Source organism: Podarcis erhardii (genome assembly GCF_964252035.2).
Source record: "Podarcis erhardii genome assembly, chromosome: 8".
NCBI lineage: Eukaryota > Metazoa > Chordata > Lepidosauria > Squamata > Lacertidae > Podarcis > Podarcis erhardii.
In genome coordinates, this window is record NC_138499.1 from 47,101,414 (window position 1) to 47,122,337 (window position 20,924).

General features: G+C 39.0%; 1 protein-coding gene across 2 annotated transcripts in view; it reads right to left on the reverse strand.

Moving 5' to 3' along the window:
* GREB1L (GREB1 like retinoic acid receptor coactivator) overlaps positions 1–20,924 on the reverse strand; it is a 169,474-nt gene that overhangs the window by 83,685 nt on the left and 64,865 nt on the right. For both annotated transcript variants that reach the window (XM_081873563.1, XM_081873564.1), the window contains exon 3: positions 10,690–10,789. The gene's annotated coding sequence lies outside the window, so the exon portion shown is untranslated. The remainder of the gene's footprint in view (positions 1–10,689; positions 10,790–20,924) is intronic.

The window sequence follows — 20,924 nt, forward strand, 5'->3', positions numbered from 1 at the left end:
GCCAGCCAATCTGCCTTTCACTGATAGAGTTCTTCCTGTCACTGAAAAGTGCTGCAATATATCGGCTTGTACATCAGTCTCCATGTAAAAAAAGAAAGAAAAGAAAACTGCCATTTCCAATTTCACCTGGGGTAGAGGGAGTGTTCAGCAAAAGATCAAGGCCAGCTTTATCTTATTTATTTATTTAATTTATTTATTTATATCCCGCCCTTCTCTCAAACTGGGATTCAACCTTTAAAAACATAATTATAGAATACAAAGTAACAAAAACCAAATAAGTTAACAACAACAGTTAAAATGCAACGACACACACATTTAAAACCAGCATCCAAACACAGTTTGCCCTGATAGCAGCTCAGTTGTAAACAACACCTGCCCCTTCGTTTCCAAAGGCCTGTCTGAATAGGAAGCTTATACAGTAGATATATTCAAGGTTAAATAGTGAAAACAATGTATTTCGGGAACACTTCTTGTTTTATTATTTTCTATCCTTCCATAGCCTAACAAAACTTGATTAGAATTCTGTTTTGACAGGAATGGCTTGCTATGCAAAAGGAAGCGCGGCAGAAATATCTATGAGAGAGAGGTTAAGCAGGTGATGTGTCTGGCAAAGTGCAAGCTATAGGTTCTGTTTAATTCTCCATCCTCACTTATGTGCCCAAGTAGGAGGTGCTCTTGCCTCCCTCCTTATGAAGTAGAAAGAAATGCGAAAGAGAAAGAAATGAGCGGAGGAAGGTGAAGATGTCAAATAAGCCAGGAACCATGAAGCACGTCCCTAGGATAGATTGTCAGACAACTCTCAGTGCAGAGCCAATTTCTAGTGCCAATATCTTAACCCAGAGATCTGTATTTTTTGAAGTTCCTCCCCATTAATATTACCTGATCGACTTTGAAAATATGCATTAAGGGTAGGCTCAATGTGATGCAAAGTGAGCTAAATCAGGTCTAAGCACAGAAGCCAGCAAAATTGTGCTTGCAGGGTTCTTACTGTTTTGAAGCAGAGGCAATCAGTGAATTAGAATGAAATACATAGATAGTGGCCTAAAACTGATTCCTGCACTGCTCTAATTATCATCTAAACTTAGGAAAATTGGTGTTAAGGCATTGGCTTGCTAGTAATTCTGGATATGATCATGATAATTTAGTTTATTTTAACAGAAGTGCTACAAGCACCTGCTTAACTTGAAAATTTTAAAATAACTTAGTTTAGGCTGGCTTTTCTGCCCAAATTGCCATTATTAAACATTCAGCAACTTTGGAACAGGAATGCTTCTGCTGTTTTTCAAAGATCTAAGTGGAATGCAAACTGTTAATGTTTTGGCTACAACTGTATCAGGTTGATAAGAAAAAACTAAATTTAAACCCAAGGAATTTTTTTTAACTATACATATCATACTTTCATGGTACTAAGGAAACAACATGAATTATGGATTTCGATGTGTGTACAGTATATACACACATAAAGGATTTATGTAACAATTTATGCAGTAACTTGTACCTTTAGCCTTCCACTAATGAAGGCTTCGCCTTTACAAAACAACTTGCTTTGAATTTCTAAATAGCCAACTTTGAAGATAGGATCTACTGCACCTCCTGTGATAATTAATAGGTAAAGCCTAGTAAGTCTTCACAATGTTACTAGAGATGACAGCATACTGAAAATAATTTATTAGTATCTGATTCATCTACTGAAATATACTATACGTATTCCAGCAAAATACTGTAACTGTAAACCTCAGGCAGGTTTTTTCCCCAAGTGCTCTGCCAGACTGCCATGGCAAGACCCATTTGTTTTAATCAGACACAGGATTATTAGATAACATGGGTGGGTCATTTTTTCACTCCCAGCAAATTTACAGTAGGTTGGTTACAGTAGGTTGGTTGGTCTTCAATATAACAGAAAGTACAGTTTTTATCATGGACAACAATAATCTTGTATCCAGCTTAATGCAACTGTGATCAGAATTTACGAGGATTTTCTATGCCTTGTGAAAACCAACAAACCTTACAGATCCACCTGCCTGGCATCTACACCTGAAGAATTAGTTCTTCCCCAGCTTCCCAGATCCTAAATCCTCAATATGATTCCCACATGCTTCTCCCACACCATTTAAGCTCTAACTTGAGGCTCATTCCTTCCATTTGGCAAACTGAGGCCCAAGCTTCAGGCTGTGTGAGTGTCTGGAATGCCCTGTTCTGAGGGAAACACACACACACACAGTGTCCTCACCATCAACACTGCAACATAATGGCCACATTCACAGAAAACACTAAAAGCTCTATGATGCTACTTTAAACAGTACAGTGGTACCTCGGGTTACGTACGCTTCAGGTTACATACGCTTCAGGTTACACACTCTACTAAGCCAGAAATAGTGCTTCAGGTTAAGAACTTTGCTCCAGGATAAGAACAGAAATCGGGCTTCGGCAGTGTGCTGGCAGCAGGAGGCCCCATTAGCTAAAGTGGTGCTTTAGGTTAAGAACAGTTTCAGGTTACGTACGAACCTCTGGAACGAATTAAGTACTTAACCCGAGGTACCACTGTATTGGCTTCCCCCAAAGAATTCTGGGAGCTGTAGTTTGTTAAGGGTCTGAGAGTTGTTAGGAGGCCCCTATTCCCTTCACAAAGCTACAATTTTTAAGAGTTCCCCGTCATGAAGGATTAATTGTTAAAATATTACGGGAGGGTAGCTCTGGAAGGGGAATAGGGGTCTCCTAACAACTCTCAGCACCCTGAAACTACTATTCACCTAATTCTTTGGGGAAAGCTATCACTGTTAAAGTGGTATCACTATGCTTTAAAAGTACAGTATGAATGTGGACAGTGCAAGCTGGGTTCTGCCTGCTTTTGAAGCAGCAGCAAAGGAAACAACAAGCTAAAATGTAAGCCAAGGAAGAAAAAGAGGAGTGCCGCAACTGCTACCACCACAGCAGTAATTCTGAGGAGGGGAAACAGAGTTCGGGGCAATAAAAAGCAGTGGGGGGTGGCAGCAGATTGGACAGCAGTTCAGGGGGAGCAATGTATTGCAGTCATCCTGAATGTATGCAACTGAGCTTGCATCACACAGAGATCCACAACCTTTCAGAAACCCCAGTGAACCCTACTTTGCAGAGAGTATGAAAACTTTACCAATAAAAACAAAAGAACCATTTTACTGACTCACATCATAGGTCCCACTAGCCCAGATATCCATCTCCAGCATTATCCAGACAGAAGGCTCTGGGGAGTTCTCTAGCAGGCCATAATCATATTAGTCTTGCTTGTTCTCAGGGGCTGATACTCAGAGGGATAGCGACTCTCAACATAAATGTTCAATTTTTTTTTAGATTACATGCTGATAACTCAATAACGCTCTCCACCATGCTTCTGTCTAACCACTTTATTAAAAAAAACCCTGTAATGTGCCAGTTTCTGGTAACAAATGTTGAAAATTACTTTTTCAATTTAATGATTTAGAAGATTTACAAACTGCATTTAAGAGCAACTGTCCTCATGGAGTAAGCTTTAATACGGTATTAATATATATACACATTAAAATTAGACACATTAAAATACCATCCTACAGTACAAGAAAAATAAATGATAAAATGAGCCATAGTAAAAGACCTAATCAAACCAGCATAATATAATTTTAAAACAGCTAACACTTAAAAGGGCTTACTCTTGATAGTTCCACAACCTTCAGAAGAGTGGGGAATAGCAGCCAAGAGAGGGCATTCTCTGTGACAGTCCCTAAGTTGTGGAACTCCTTCCCCAGATGTCTGGCATCTGCACTGCACAGCTTTCACCATATGCTGAAGTCGCCCCTCCTTACCCTGGGCCTTTGTTTTAGGACAGTGGTGTCCAAACCTTTTTCAAAAAGGGCCAGATTTGATGAAGTGAACATGCGTGAGGGCCAACCATTTTGCCTGATGTTCTTTGAACCATTAAAATTAAATGCAAGTTAAATGCAAATTAAATTAAGATGGGGAGAAAATCCAGGAAGCTGAAATATGTCAGGAACATTGTAAAGTACATTACATATTAGTGGTAATAAAGGTTGTCTGTCAACCTTTAAGTTCAAAAAATATGAACAGGAACATAACACCAAGTTGGCACAAACCTCTTGATGAGGGTAGTAAACAAACCAGCAAAAAAAGGTTAAAGGAAGTGTTTGTGTGTATGTGTTTGTCTCCCCCTTTTTCTTCCCTCTCTCCACTGCTGGGGGAAAGACAGTATATATGTGTCTGTATGTGCATGTTATAGTTTGCAACACACTGTATTAAGCTCAGTTAGGGTAGCCCTGTCCTAGACACATTAGGAGCCAATTATGCAGAAGGTTCATTGACCTGAAACCTGCTTTGCTACAATACACTGTGAATGTGGGCTCAACTCGCATCTACAACCATGGATAAAAGGCAGTTCTTCTTTTAATTAAAAAGCTTTATACTGAAACTTCATGTTTGTTGTGGCATAGATGGGTGCGTGGCCACCCCAGTTAGTGCTTCTCAGGGCACAAGGCTCTATACTGGCACAGAGCCTTTTTAATTTGCATACTAATGATCTAGTGCCAGCTCTTGTAGTAGTTGCTCCTCCTAAAATCTAAACATGCTCATCATGCAGTCTTGCTCTCAAGGACGTGGCTTGGCCTGAAAAGGCTATTGCAAGACATTTCAACTTCTTGCATTAGCAAACAGTGTTTCAACAACTATGATAAAACTAAAAAAAATGAACTCCTCCAAAAGGAATTTGGTTTATAAATAGGTTTTTAAATAAAACGAGATCAAGCAAATTAAAATTGTTAAAAGCCACAGGTTTTACTTCCACAGGCTCCAGCATGTCGTAAATATGTTTTAGTTTGCGGAGAGGAATGTCGTGCTATGCCGGGCTACTCTGGAGTCACCCCTTGCCCACCTCCCTCCATCCGTGGCTGTTCACCATGGGCCTGGGCTGGTCCCACTGCTGTCTGGGGAGCACAGCACGCTGAGCAAGGAGCAAGCACTGGCCTGGTGGCCATTCAGCGAGGGGGCAGGGATCAGTGCAGCCTGGCCTGGAGACTAAAGGGCGGCCTGGCCTCAGGAATGTACCCTTGAGAGTACAAGGAAGGCAGACCAAGCCCTCTGCCCAGCCTGCATGGAGCCTCTGTGGTCGCTGACCTCTGCTGGGGTCGTAGCCATGGCAGGAAGGCCAGGCCAGGCTCTGGGTCCAAAGACGCCCAGTGGCAGGCAGGCAAGGGCCGAGATGGGGGCTGCCAGGACACGCCTGTGTGGCGATGGGAGCAGCCTCCTGACAGGCTGTTCTGCCACCTCCACCAGGGCAGAGCAGGGGTCCCTGGGGGAGTGAGCACCTGCATAGGGGTGCTTGGTTGCGCCCCCTTGGAATTTTTGCCCAGGGCCATGGCTCCCCTGCCCTCCACGCTACACCACTTAGTAGATGAGAAACTTACTTCACAAAGAGAATAAAGCAGGCAATTCAATGGCTATTCCCTAAGACCAGGAATGGGATGCTTCAGGCCTTCAGACGTTGGGCCATGTTGGCCAGAGTTTATGGAAGTTATAGTCCAACAACATCTGGAGAGCCACATGTTCCCCCATCCTTGCTCTAGATGATGGGAAATGATTATTTTCCTTAGACTCACACATACCCTTGCACTATACAAAACTGTAGCCAATTTATTATAATAAACTGATCATGTAACTGCACGTGCATAGTGATTAATTACCCCATAGGCTGCTCTATCAATTATGTAACTATTTTTGCAAACATATCCTCCTTACATGTACAAACATGTAGCACTCATAACCTAGTTTTCCATTAGTCTAGAATGAAGTCTAGAATGAGATCGTCCTTCTACAACATTTGATAATTATTTGTTGCACAGAAATTTTAAAGTCGTGGAAGTCATGCTTAATTTAATTCATGTAATCTACTTCTTATTTACCTCAGTTATGGAAAACTCTTAGTTATTCACAGAAGTCACAGGCAAATCAGTGCTGCTCTATCATCAACATAGGGATTTCTGGCTTACATGCTGTAGCCGTTTTGTAATGTAATAAAGACGGGCGCAGGTGGCACTGAGGTCTAAACAACAGAGCCTAGGGCTTGCCGAACAGAAGGTCAGCGGTTCGAATCCCCGCAACGGGGTGAGCTTCCGTTGTTCGGTCCCTGCTCCTGCCTACCTAGCAGTTCAAAGGCACGTTCAAAAGCAAAGTGCAAGTAGATAAATAGGAACCGCTCCAGGGGGAAGGTAAACGGCGTTTCCGTGTGCTGCTCTGGTTTGCCAGAAGCGGCTTAGTCATGCTGGCCACATGACCCGGAAGCTGTACGCCGGCTCCCTCAGCCAATAAAGCGGGATGAGTGCCGCAACCCCAGAGTCGTCCGTGACTGGTCCTAACGGCCAGGGGTCCCTTTACCTTTAAAGACTGACCATTTGCATCGAGCAGTGCCTTACTCTTGCATGTCAAATAATGAAGTCAACTTACCATACTTTAACTTACTAATTGAGCTTATTGGGGCTTTACCACAAATGCCCTAGTAAACAGAGGGCTAGGAAAAGTCCTAGGCCCATTTCAAAATGAATTTTCACTGGGGGGTAGGGGAACTCAAAAGGACATTTTAAAATCATGCAAAAAAAAGAAGAAGGCATTTTTAATCTTCAATTAAAAATAATGAAACACATATTTATACAGGATTGCAGCCTGAATTGGTTAAAGGTGCTAACAAGGGACCTCATAAATTTCCAGGCGTATGAGAAAAGTTTATCCCATTCTCCTAGGCTTGACAAGATCAGAGGAGCCGCAGGAGGTTTCCCAGTTTCTCTCCATATGCTCAAGTAGAACAAAGGAAAGAATGGAACAACTCTATATCTTAGGTTAAAGGGAGATACGAAACAGAGGAAGGATGTTCCCTCTTATTTATCTTATTCAAATATTTATAGGCTGTCTTTCACATAAAATAATAAGTGGTTTGCAACATAACATCAATATAAGTGACAAAAGATTACTAAAAATATATGAATAACAAAAATACCATGGCTAGCCAAAATTCCTAATAGAGGCAGCACTAAAAATCAGTGTTCCAGAGTTCCGTTGTCAAAACTTCTTTAGATAACCATGTTTTGTAACCAAATGTATGTATCTCTTAATTTTCTCTCATCTGCCTCCAGCACCAAAATAAAACCCACCAGAAACTGCTGGTTTTAAAACCACCACTCTCTTATTTTCTAAATGTTAATATTTTCCAATGCAACTGAGCACTTGTGCAAAACGACAAGCAAGGCACAGGACTTATTTGGCTGCTATAGGTGGTGAACATGTCAGGCAAATAGTTTGATTCCAGATAAAGCTATCGTTCTCATTGATGAGCACATTTCGACATTTTGGGGCAAATGTCAATAACTTAACTCCCTTGCCTTCCTCTTGGTCTTAGCACTCTCCGCTTATATACTGTACATACAAAAGCTTAGTTGTAAATTGAATAAAAAATGGCTATTTGGCGGTCCAAACGCAGCACTCTGAGGAAAAGAGCATTTTCCTTTTAGAAATGCAAGCTCTTCCTTTCAACATCTTCTCAATGAGCACAATCTAGCCATAGCCAGTTCCATTCATTTCAACTGAGAGAAGCAAGCATATTCTCAACTCTCCCATTGAACTCAATTGAGTTTAAAGTGCTTAATTAATCTGGACTGCAGAGTGTCCCAAGTCATTATGAGAAGGAGGGAAAAACCAACTTGAAAGTAAAACTTTAGGAAGTGAAAGTGAATGTCCTTCAATTCTGTAATCATGCTTTCCATTCCTACATCGACTGCACTACCACAGCTGCAAACATTTGGGAAGGATTATCCTTTAATTTAGACAAAAGCAAGCATTCCTTAGGTAAATCAGCACTTCTTCCTTTCCACCATCAGACCCATAAAACCTTTTCACGACACAGATTTCAAGAGAACCCTTTAAGGTTTTAGGATGTCTCCCCTTTTACTAAGTAACAAAATACACCCCATGGTGTCTCATTGACCCCACTCAGCTGTCCTTTGACCTCTTCAATTGTTGTAACCTAACTTCAGGGGCCACAGAACTTGCCTCCCATATCCAAAAAGGCTAATGTTGCTTCCTCCTAGCACCTGGTGAAACAAAATGCAGGGAGCCTTTCTCCCCACCCCCCCACCCCACACTACAGCTACTATGCTCCAGATGTTCGCTTCTAAAATCTTTCTCAGAGTTGGCTTGCTGTCTGTGTGGTAACCAAGAAGCAACAATTAAGACCTGGACTATGGCAATGACCCTCTTGTTCATTTGGGCCTGAATACTCTGCTGGGCCTCCTGCCCCTAAGGATACAACAGGTCATAAAACAGGAATAGATCTTTGGCCTCTTGGAAATACTAGGGTATTTAAGTACAACAAGAGACAATAGGAGTCCAATGTTCCATATAAACGAAATCAAGCCTCTTCAACTGACCCGTAGCAAGGAAGAGGTCAGTGGATTCCTCTTTATTTTCCTTCCACATATTAAAATATCAATCACATACTTTCCCTTCCGCTTCTTTTACCCAGCTCCCCATATCTTTACATATTTTATATTTCTGAGAGAGCAGAACATAAATCTTGTTTTCATTAAACATTGGGCTGAAAGAACCCACAGCTTATGGATTATAGCATGAATTTCTAGATAGAAGGAACAAGCGGTGATCTCTATCACAGAATCTCCCATCCTCTTAATACACTAAAAAAAGCCTACCAATGTAGCATTTGCAGTTGAAAGAATATATCTGATTTCAATTTGCAAAAATGCACAGTTACAATTTTCAAATACCATGCCAACTGTTTTTAATTCTTTTCTCGTAGTGTAACAGACTAGACATAAGTAAACAAAATGGAACTTAAACTAGACAGGAGAGCAGTGCTTCTAGTCAGAAAGCTTGCTGACTCAGGCTCAGCCCATTCTGGTGTTGGATGCTAAGGGAGTGGTAGTGTTTTTGTCCCGCTTCAGCTGATGTGCCAACTATGCCCATTACTGGGGAAGGCAGACCCAGCCATGGTCTTACAAGACCTGGTTGCAGCAAGATTGGATTACCGGAATGTGTTTTACATAGGGTTGCCTCTGAAAACTGTAGGTGGTACAAAAGATGGTGGCTGAACTGTTGATGGAGACTATTTTTTCGGAGCAAATCAAGTGCACTGGCTGTCAGTTTGTTCCCAGGCCTGGTTCAAAGGACTGGAACATATATCTTATTTTATTCCTGTAAATCAATTTGGGGCACCTCTGGATGCATGAAGAGATCTATAAATACAATGGGTTGTACAACTAAGTTTTACTCAGAGTAGGTGCACTGAAATTAATCAACCTAACTTAGTCATGTTTATTAATTTCAATGAGACTACTCTGAACTCAGCTTGACACTTTTAAACAAATACCTTTGGACTTGTATAGAAGAGCAGGCCTGTATGTTCCTGCCCAGATTCTGAGAGCATCAGGATATGCCCTCTTAGCTGCCCAGCTCCCATCTGAAGCACAGGGGGGCATTCTCAAGGGCAGCACTCAAATTGTAGAACTCGATTTTACTCTAATACTCCCTCATTTATGGCACCTCTCTCCGCTGAAAACATTTTGAGTTTGGCAGGACTTTTTTTGAATGCTAGTTCTCCATTTTGTTACTATTTTCTTAGTTTGCTTCTGTAATGATGGTTTGGGGTTTTTTATATATGTATGTGTGGTAATAGTTCCCCTTTTGCACTAGGAAGGCAGTATATAAATGTTTATACAAAATAACTGAACCAATATTAAGATAAAGACTAATAATATACCTCTAGTTGTGGACTTAATCCATTTCGGGGTGCCATTCACACTCCGAAAAGTCCACAACTAGAGCGCCTCTTCTGCGCATGTGCGCAGCGCAATTAAGCACTTCTGCGCGTAGCATGCAGATGGCGTCTGCGCATGTGCGGGCAACGAACCCGGAAGTAAACATTTCCGGGGTTGCCGTGTTCATAAGCTGAAAGTCCGTAACAAGAGCGGAACACAACACAAGGTATGACTGTATATTGTGTGATATCCAACATTACTCATACGCAGAATACTCACCAGAGACCCACTGAAATCAATGGCCTTAGGTCCTTAAATCCATTCATTTGTGTGGGTCTGCTTTATAACTAACAATGGATACGAACTGTATCTTGCTTAGTATTGGTATTACACATGATTAAAAATATACAAAGCCCATGTTTACTGTCTTTTGTCTAGTAGTTTTGAAATATAAAATGAAAGTTTTGTGTGCCAGACAAAAAAAACCTTTTAGTTTGACATTTCAGCAAAAATATTTATGCTTTTTTAAAAAAAACCCCAGCATATTCAAAGTTTCAAGACATTTATTGCAACAAATAAGTAACTTGATTCAATGACTAATGGTTTTTCCCAGAGTGTAAAGCAACTAGGAATAATACAAGGTTCCACAAGGTCATAAATCGTGATGTTTATGCTCATGTTACAATAACATCACAGAGGCACACACTAACCTAAGAGGTATGAATTCGTGTGCAAATTAAAACTTTGAAATTGATAATGTAATTGAATGCTTCTGAGGAAAATGTCTATGTTAGAAGGCTGAGGAAAAATACATCTTTGTACTTCTCTCGCTGCTATTGAAGATGATGAAGTCACCAATGATAAATGCATAATTATACAAGCTGCATTCTGAATGTGAAAATAACACTACCTTTTTGTATTCCTTTCAACCTTTTCTAAATGTATTCATGATGGACGATTGTTCAAAGGTATTCTGCCACTTGATCCAGATTGGCGAAAGTTTTAAAGATCTGTAAAATAAAATAAAAATAGTTTAAAATCATTGAAAATGGCAGAGAACCAATAATATTATTTGTAGCAACAAACAAGCCTGAAAACAAAATTCTCATATGGCAAACCCACTTAGTAGTTGCTCCATTTTTTGCTATAGATCTAATTATAGTATAGATCAAACACATTTCCGAGAAACAGCAAAACTCCAGAAACTGCTGCTATAATAAAATATTGCAATCTCTCATGTTTGAAAACTACTGAAAACTACTGAAAACCAAATATCAAATAAACCACTTCATATAGTAACACAATGGATCATCAAGCAGTCTCCAGGCAGTTTGTATTTCAATTGAATACAATATGGATACTCCCTTGTGTCAATTTGGCCTAACACAGGGGTGAGTGGTTCTAAATCAAAAGTTAAGAAATATGAAATGTCTGTTTTCTTTTGGAATCAAATAAAAAGTTTTCATTCTTCAGATTTGCTATAGTGAAGACATTTGCTTAAAACATTTTCTAACACTGATGAGCAGGAGAACAGTTTTAATATTTGAGGAGTTACTTTGCTTTCTAATACACATTTGTAGTTATAATTCCATTTGCTACAGCAAAATCTGTTACTTGAAATAAAACCACCTAATTTTACTCATAGAACTAAAGTTCTGTGCCACTAGCAGAGATGCCTGGGTTAAGGTGCATATTATATGCATATTAGGATGATTAAGAGCAGAGTGAAATTTTATAAATATTTTAACTTTAGTACACTCAAAAGATTTGTCAGGCAACATTTCCCCTTCATAAAAATACCCAAATTTTGGGAGCATAGGCCCAGATTCGGCACCATCTGTCCACCAGTGCAAGGGCTGTTGCACTAGCATAAGGGCAAAAATTAAGGTTGCAACAATATCAAATACAGCACCACAGTTGTAGTACCAGAAGCTTGTTGAGCAACAGAAAGGACTGGAACTACAGCAACAATCTGTTATGGAACCAGAGCAAGAACCATAGAGGTGGCTTCCTGAGGCTTCTCTAGGGCAGTGTTTCCCAACCTTGGGTTTCCAGCTGTTTTTGGACTATATTTCCCATCATCCCTGACCACTGGTCTTGATATCTAGGGATGAGGGGAGTTGTAGTCCAAAAACAGCTGGAGACCCAAGGTTGGGAAACACTGCTCTAGGGCAACTAGTATACTGCTAAGTGACCTTAGTGTGACATCCATTTTCTCCCATAGTTTTACAGAAAGAATATTGTTATTTGTGATAAAAAGGCAACCACTAATTTAAACAATGTCAAAAAACACAACATTCAAGACCTGTATACAGCTGTCATACTGATGCCACTGTTGTACTGTTTTCACATGCCATGAGTAGAAACTTTGCGTAAGAGAAGCTTTTCATTTAAGAGAGAATACTAGAACCTGGAAATCAAATGCTGAACACCAGTGACAAGTTCTAAGAAGTGTGCCACAGAGTGAAACTTGCTTTGGAAAAGCCAGTGTGGTGTAGGGGTTAAAGTGTCAAGACCTGGGAGACCAGAGTTCAAATCCCTACTCAGCTATGAAGCTCATTGGGTGACCTTCAACCAGTCACTCTTTCTCTGTCTAATCAACCCCACAGTGTTATTGAGAGAATGAAATGGAAAGGAGGTGAGTCAATGCTACTCCTTGTGCTTCTTGGAGAAAAGGTTGGATGAAAACTCAGTAATGAAAGAAAAAAAATAGAAGTCCATCACTAATCTGCATTCATAGACTGCCGACACAAGCGTAGGCATACTTGCATTAAAATGATTCTGATTAAATCCTTGGGAGTGGAATATCACATAACCATCTATCATGTGGTAACATAGAAACTCCCTGCGTGGATGGTTTTAACCACATGGAGAACCAATTGTCTGTAGAAATCAGCTACACTCTCTGCAAAGCTTTGCCAAGATTTCTGAGTGGTTGCAGAAGTGTGGGAAAACCCAGCTTAAAAGTGTGGCCAGACTACATGGTTCAAGCCATTAAACAATCCATTTTTTAAGTCACCATCACCATGTGGTCATGTAATTTCCCCCTCCTTTCCATGAAGCATGGCATATTGGGAACATTATTATTATTATTATTATTATTATTATTATTATTAAAATTTGTATACTGCCCTTCATCCAAAGATCACAGGGTGTTTCACAACATAAAAATACAAAATGAGAATACAAAATACATAATAAAACAAACACCAACCAATAACACCCTCCCACAAACACTATTTATTATCTAATCGAGCAACGTACAGCTGTCTCCAAGAGTCCAAACACATTTCCTTTTGTCTTTCAAAGTAGTTGCTGACAATGGAACATGACCTTGAGATGCAGTTCCATTAATTATATCTTATTGGGTAGGTTTTCTATAATTATTATTTTTGGGTGGACTGTGTCCTATAAGCAGAACAACTTGATTTTCAAGCAGCACACAATTTAAAAATCATGCCAATAGTATAGTGCTGAGGAACTGGAAGCAGAATACTGTAAAAACAGAGACTTTAACTGCTTTCCACAGCTTCCCAAAAAGTATGGTGCTAAGAATAATTTAAGACTCTAGCTTCCCAGTAGAGTAGGAGACAGGTCTGCCACTATCACACAAAAGAGCCTGGGATCAAGTCAGTCACACTAAACTCTTTATTTGCCCCATTTCCCATTTGCAGCGCTTTCTCTCTCTTGCTCTCTCTTTCTCTTTCTAAGGTGCACCAACTTTCCACACTGCCAGTTTTTAAAACTACTGCAAACGCGAGACGGACATCGAAGTCAAGCTACATGGTTTTTGACCAAACTGCAGAACCCTGCAAAGACTTTACTTATTATTATTTACTATTTTTGAAGTTCACAATACAGTTCCTTCAGGGCAGAAATCACTATTTTTGGGGCCACGTGCTGAACATTTCACCTGCTAGTAATGACATCTTTGTATTTTCTTCTAATTACACTCAAAGCTAAGACCTTTGGCCCTGGGCCACAGACCTCTATTCAAGCTGCACACATTCTCTTAAGCACCCTGATCCTTTGTTGTCATTCTCAGTCTTTCATCTATTATTTACATCCATTGAGAAGGGAGCTACTCTACCATTTGTGAAGCTTTAAAGCTTCTAATCATCTTAATTTCTTTGCCTTTTCTACCCCTGCTTCCCCCACCCCACAACACTGCAAGCAATTTGACAGAGTCGTTTATTCAAGCCAACAGTTTTGACACCTCTGAAAGCTTGTCAAAAGTAGAAGAGCACTCTCATCTGTATAAGTCTGCTCTTATGAGACAGCTTCAGCATCAGCAGTTAAAAAAATAAAATAAAATCATTTTCATTCCGTAAGACATATCAAACACAATTAAGCTTCACTAAGAAATCATGGAGCTAGCTTTTGAATTGAAACAACGGGGAGTAATTCCAAATGTTTACAATTTAAATGCTTTCATTCTTCTGAAAGCACGAGTGCTAATGATATAATCAGGCAAAACTTCCTATTAAACTAAGCAACTAACAAAACCCGATCGCTTTTTTCACGAGGAAGGAAGAAAATCAGGCAACAACAGTTTGAACCACGAAGTAGAGCTGTCTGGGCTCTTTCTTTCCTTTTTTTTTTTTTTTTTTTTTTTTTGGAAAGGGCTTGAAGAGTATGGCCTAATGCATATCACACATGAACAAAACACAACATTAAAAAATACCATGCTGTTTCAGTGCTACAGAATAAAGAGGCTATTTTCCTATACAGAGAGACAATCACCGTTCTGACTCTCCTGCTGATGGCAAAATACAAATAAAAAAGCTGATGAGATGTTTTTTACCATGATTTTGATGACCAGCTCTGATTCTTACACCTACTAAAAAGTCTTGATGACAACATATGATCCATCTTGGTGCTTTCTTTTGGTACTGCCTTCCTTCCTAACTGTGCTTCCTTGTTGCCTGCCTGCTCTGAAAGCCTCCAGCCCCTTTGTCTTTTCTTATTTTCACCATTTGCTTCAACTAGCAGTCCACTTGAGACTCATCCATCTTATACATCCTCAAGTGACAGATGCTCTTAGAAATGACCATACTGCTGCACGAACAAAAGATAACATCACCTCTAGGAACTCAAGGGAGAAATACAACAGCAACCTTAACACTGCGTTCTTCTGAGGGTTGCCACATCGTAAACCTCTCAGATGTGAAACAAGAAAAGCAGTTACAGAGAAAACAATTTAGTAATAATTTGAATGACACTTTCGAAATTTGCATTTTTTAAAAAAATAATATTTATTAACGAACTTTGCATTTTTCATACACTTATGTTGTGCAGTTTATAAGCTAAAGGCTGAGACCCATGCAATTCATCCACTCTGTGAACTGCACTTTTAAAAAGAGGACAACCTCAATAGGAACCCAAATACACATTTTCAGGTAATCACTTTGTTTCAGTGCAAGAAGTAATGGAGAATGATGTGTATTTACTAATATGCACACAAAGTATGGAGATTAATAGTAAAAAACCCAAACTTTAAAATAAAATTTATTTTTATTTAAGAGCTAGAACTCTTAAATACATTTGCAGTATGGTTCAGCTGACATTTTAGAGCAGATTTGTTTGTTTGTTTGTTTGAAATTAAAGGGACAACAGCAGACCCAGAACATAATCATACCATGTACATTCACTCTAGTCTTTAAACGTTTACTCATAAGTGCAATTAGTCATTACACAATGTGTAGCTTGGGATGCAAAAAAGAAAGATAAAAGAAAGAAAAGGATGCTGTGAATAGCTATAAATCACTTCTCTAACAAAGGAAGGTCATATTAAGATCTCCCAGCAACAAACTAATGAGACGCCACATATGAAAACAGTCATTCCTCTCTACTAAGGGAAAACTATGGACTGAAAGTACTCATTTCTTTCTAGGGAAAGGGTAAATTTTATTTCCTCCCAATCAAATTATAAGTGCAGAACAACCTTTGCTAGATAACAGGGTTACTTACTCCTCAAAACAACAAAGGGAAAAAAATCAATATTGATTATAATGAGGAAACAAGGGGAAAACAGTATTGTTGAAAGGAATGGATCAATTGGTCCAACATTTTTAATGAATTATACATTTGTGTGATTCCAACATACCATTTGGCACCATATGCATTAGTTAAGTCCCTAATGAGTTACAAACAGAAAGCAAAGTAAGAGCCCTAAACACATGGTCAAATATTAGCCTTCTTCAGACATAAAGCTAAACCATAGGCTTGTTAACTCTTCCTCCCCTGCCAGTGCTCCTATGAGGGAGTTTGGAAGTCTCCTCCCCCCAACATAGATTAGCTGCACGTAGTTTATCATGACATCCAGAGCTCAACAAAATGCAGTGTGTTCAAGTAAGCAAATTTCAAAGTATTAGTTATGAAGCTGTCTTGTCTCAACAAACTATAGTTAAGATTAACCATAGTTTAGGGTCCAGATGATATGATAAACTGTGGTTAATCTAAAAGAGAAACAGAAACTTCCAGTCTCCTCCTTGCATCCTGAAGAGGGAAGGGTGGCTTGCATTAATCTGAGGCACACTTGATGCTAATTTTTATTACATCTCAATGCAGCCACTAAATTTAAAGATTTCTTTCATTCCAAGCCTTATAAAGAACAAGTATAACAGCAAATGTTTTGGGGATCAAAAACATCTGCAACTTAAGGGAATTGCAAAGTAAAGTAGGAGTGGAGGGTATTATGAAAACTGTAATTTTTAAATGAATTTTTATTAAACTTTCCAAAAGAGAGAGAAAATAATATCAGCAAAAAAAACCAAGGAAGCATATATCAGTAACATATGCTAACATATACAACTACTTAATTGAGTCATTGAACACTGAACACTAAGGAATTGGACCAACCAGGTAAGGACTAAATAAGCAAAGAAAGACATGCAAGACATGATCTCCATATTTCATCTTTTAGCCTGGCAGCACCTACACTTTGCAGTTCCCTGCCTATTGATATCAGGAAGGGGCCCCTGCTTCAATCAAGGCTTCAAGCAATACTAGGGAGTTAAATATCACTAAGTATTTTGAGCGAGTTCCCCTCCCCTTATATATGCACCAACAGAGGAATTAGCAAATTATGTCCAATTATGTGCTATATAGACCTTTGTAGGCCTGCTTCCCATGCAGAGATAGCATGGCATCCTTCAAAAGCAGAGGTAGAAGAACTTGTTCTCTTAACAGATAGGTAGCTCATACCAAGAACTGACTTAGTTGGTCTTTTAAGGTGCTACTGGAAGGAATTTGTTTTGTTCCCTTAAAATAAACAAGGCAGCCTTTGGTTGACAGAGTGCAAATATCCAAACATTTTAGATTAATCCAGAGAAATTGTAGAAACTAAGTGGTCACTGGCCAGTTACTGACATGTTCAGATTAGACTGCCATGCAGAGCAAGTTTACTCAGAAGTAAGTATGAGGTTCAATGAGATTTTTCCCCTAGTAAATGTGATTAGGTTGAAGCTGAAGTTTGCCAGTAATTATATGGGTAAGTAGAGAGACTGGTTCAGCTTCCTTCTGAAAGTAGTCACAGCAGATTAGCACTTCTTGGTCTAAAAAGTCCACCTTTTATGTATTATCATGATCCAACATAGGTAGAAAACTTTAGGGTTGTTTCATGACAACAGAGGCATAGTAAACACTCAGTATCAGTAGCAAGAGACCCAGGCTAAATTAAGTTTCTCCAGGCAAGTGAGAAGCCTTTAAATTAACTTTCCCAGGCAACAAATATTTAATTAGACACTCTTTGAAACAGGAGAGGTTCTGAAACAGAACCCCCCCCCCAAAAAAAACCCCTCTGACCAGCTATGGTGGTTTAATATTTTAAAACAGATTTAAAACCGTACACTGTACAACATAATCCTATGCACATTTGCATGGAAGTAGCTTCCCCTATGTGCCCTATTAGTGTGCACAGAATTCTTCAAAACATAAATTATGTTATTTGCATTTTAGTCGGCAGTTACCATTGCTTTCCAGTTAAGTCATACACTACTATCTCTGCAGGCGGGGGGGGGGGGGGAGAGAAGAAATTTGACTCAGTTCACATTTCACACTGTTTGAAAGAATATTTGAACTGAAACACAGCCAGTCTTGGAAATTCACATTTCTCTGAACTTTGCAATGCAGCTTTCCAGCCATGTAATGTGTACAAAAAGCAACGTCCAGGGTGAAGTGTGCATACAAATGTGTATGTTAGTGAAAACAACATACATTAACTTATTGCTTTAAAAAATGCATATTAGTCAAAACTGCATATAAAATGTGCAGATTTTTGCACATGTTTACGGATAAATTTGTACTAAAATGTTGATGGATTTTCATGATGATTTTTAAAAAAACAAATAAATTCCACCTTGTTGCAAAATTTAAGACTGAAAAATGAGCAACTTCGAGAACTGAAAAGGGACACATTTGTTCATTCCTCCTGGGGGACTTTGGTGTGCACATGATGCTCTATGGAAAGCTGAGACTTCCTCATTTCCTTTGATATCAAGGAATACTCTGCAGACTATACAGGACTTAGTAATCATTGACATTGAAGAGAATGGGTCAGCCGTTTCTTGCACATAGTTCAGGGTGCACCTTTGAAGTCCCACATTAAGGATAATGTTAACTTACGAACCTTTAAGAAATTATGTACTACTCTATCCGCAAGTGCCTTTTCCTCAATATCACAGAAGTCTACAATTAACATGGGTATCTTTTTTTTAAAAAAAGAAAGATGTTAGTATCTATTTTGTTATAAGGTCAACAATGGCGTGATATTTTACTATGCTATTCTAACAAACAACTCGGCTTAAAGTTAGTTTTGTCCTGATTAAAGTTTCCCATTTCTTTGGTGCCCACTGTATCATCCTGTTTCTGGTGTTCATAGTATTTTATTGCATTTGCAACAGCTTCTCCACATATATTCAAAACATGGATATTGATTAATTATCCCCACAGCCAAAGAAGGCACAATCAGCAGGCTGATCCAAACTCATTTCTTTATTCTACAGGAACCTTTTATTCAAAAAAGAAGTTGCCAGAACTGGAACATGACCTTGAAACGACAACTTCTATTAACCGATGTCTTATTTGGTGGGTTTTTTTAAAAAAAAACCACACACACCCAACAACAGCCCATTAAATTAACTACTTTTAAACACAATAGGATCAATATGAATGCAGAAAAAGTACACCCCATGGCAAGTTCTTATTGCATGGTTGATCAAAAACAAAATAAAAACACCCTGTAGCTTTCCAGATCACAGTCAGTGCCAAAAAATCCACCCAGGAAAAAAATCCATCAAAATGAAACTCTGAAAGGGCTTTCCCTTCACCAACCTATTTGCACTTCAAAAACTCCTTAAGTCCCTTCAGCTAAACCCCAGGGTTTAAAACATTGCAAAAATACAAGAGGGTTTGGTGTCATTTATCTTCCTTTTGGCCTCTGGTCAGAGCTGTAAAGTCTGCCAACTTTGGAAAAGAAAAAAAAGAGAGAGAGAGAGAGAGAGAAACAGTCTTTGTATATAACCCATTTTGTTTCAAAGAAAAGTTCCAGACTAGAGTCTTGCACAATTTGTCTCTTTAAATCTAATCTACAATTAAGAGCTATTTGTAAACCAGAATGTTCCTAATTAAGCACTGGAAACCCATGGAATTAAAATTGTGTAACATTTGTATACGTGAGAACAGATTCTTTCCATGTCCTACATATTATGTTGTTCTTGTTTAGTCATTTAGTCGTGTCCGACTCTTCGTGACCCCCAGTGCTTTTGGGGTATGCATACCCCTAAACATTTTGTGAATCTAAGTTTGGCCTCATTGAGGGGCAGTATTTCAATATGAGTAGGAAAATGAGAGTACCCCTAAACATTTCTTTAAGAAAAAAAGCACTAATTATACCCTAGAATGAATCTGATTTTTAGTACATACAAAGTCACTTAAACTAACAACATGCCCTATACTAGGCAATGCACAGAATGCATTTCAAATTTTTGCTAAGATGCACATACAATTTCAAGGGAAATGGAAATTTTATGCACCGCAGGCATCTTCTTAAACAGCTGTCAGGGCACAACAACTCTATTTATATGTCTTACCCATATTATCAGATACCTACTGTAACTGCATTCTTTAGAGTGATTTTCAAAGCAAAGCACTGTGGTTTGACCAAAATCTAGCTCTAGTGATTAATGATGATGCCCAGTAAATACAGTGAATATCAAAGTTACATTCTTTCCAATTTGAGAATTAAAACAAGCAACAGCAAACCTTAACGTTTATTTTCACTGAAGCCACCACTTTGCTGTAATTACCCCCCCCCCCAACTCTTGAACCACCTTAACCTGGAAGTAAGACCCACTGATTTCAATAGAATTTGCTTTCAAGTAAACACAGTTTGAATCAGTTTTGCATTAGACAAAAGTAATTCCTAGTGTGTTCAGTGGTCTTACTCCTTAGTACACAGGATTGCAGCTTCAGTATGTGATCCAAAGGTCACAAGAGTCAAATTCAAAGTTTGCCACTGCTAAAAACACCAAACTGGCATCAATAAAAAGAGTAAAATGATTCATTTTATCAATTTTGCTGTAAAAGTGCTTTGAATGGCTGATTATTCTCAAGATTATTTTCAAACTGGATTGCTACATTCGCCTTCTTTTAAAAAGACCACATTTCACAACCAATGTCCCTTATTTCAGCAAGCCACAGCCTGACAAGGGTCCTAATTTTTGAAAGGGAAAAAATCCTATTGATTGCGAATGTGCAGTGTAATTACATATAAAACAAGATTGTCAAAACAATGACAAATCTCTATACAGGAAAAGTGCCCCAACTTGTAGGAACAATAGCTCAGAGTCAGAACCACATAAACTCTGGTGCTGTGGAAATTTCCTCAATTTTAGAGGGATGCCTTTTGGCTAATAAATTCTAAAGAGTTGAGAATCAAACACAATGAGAAGGAACACACAACGTTTAAGTTCATGTTTTTCAAAATGAAGGTAGCAAAGAAAAGAAAACACACAAAAAGCTATCCTGCAGATTCACCAGCGACTAGGGTGGCAGGCCCTGGTCTAATTCCCTAATAAAAGCTCATGACAACCTGCAGAGCCCAGGAGCACAAATCACATTAGTGGGAGATACCAGATGACCAAA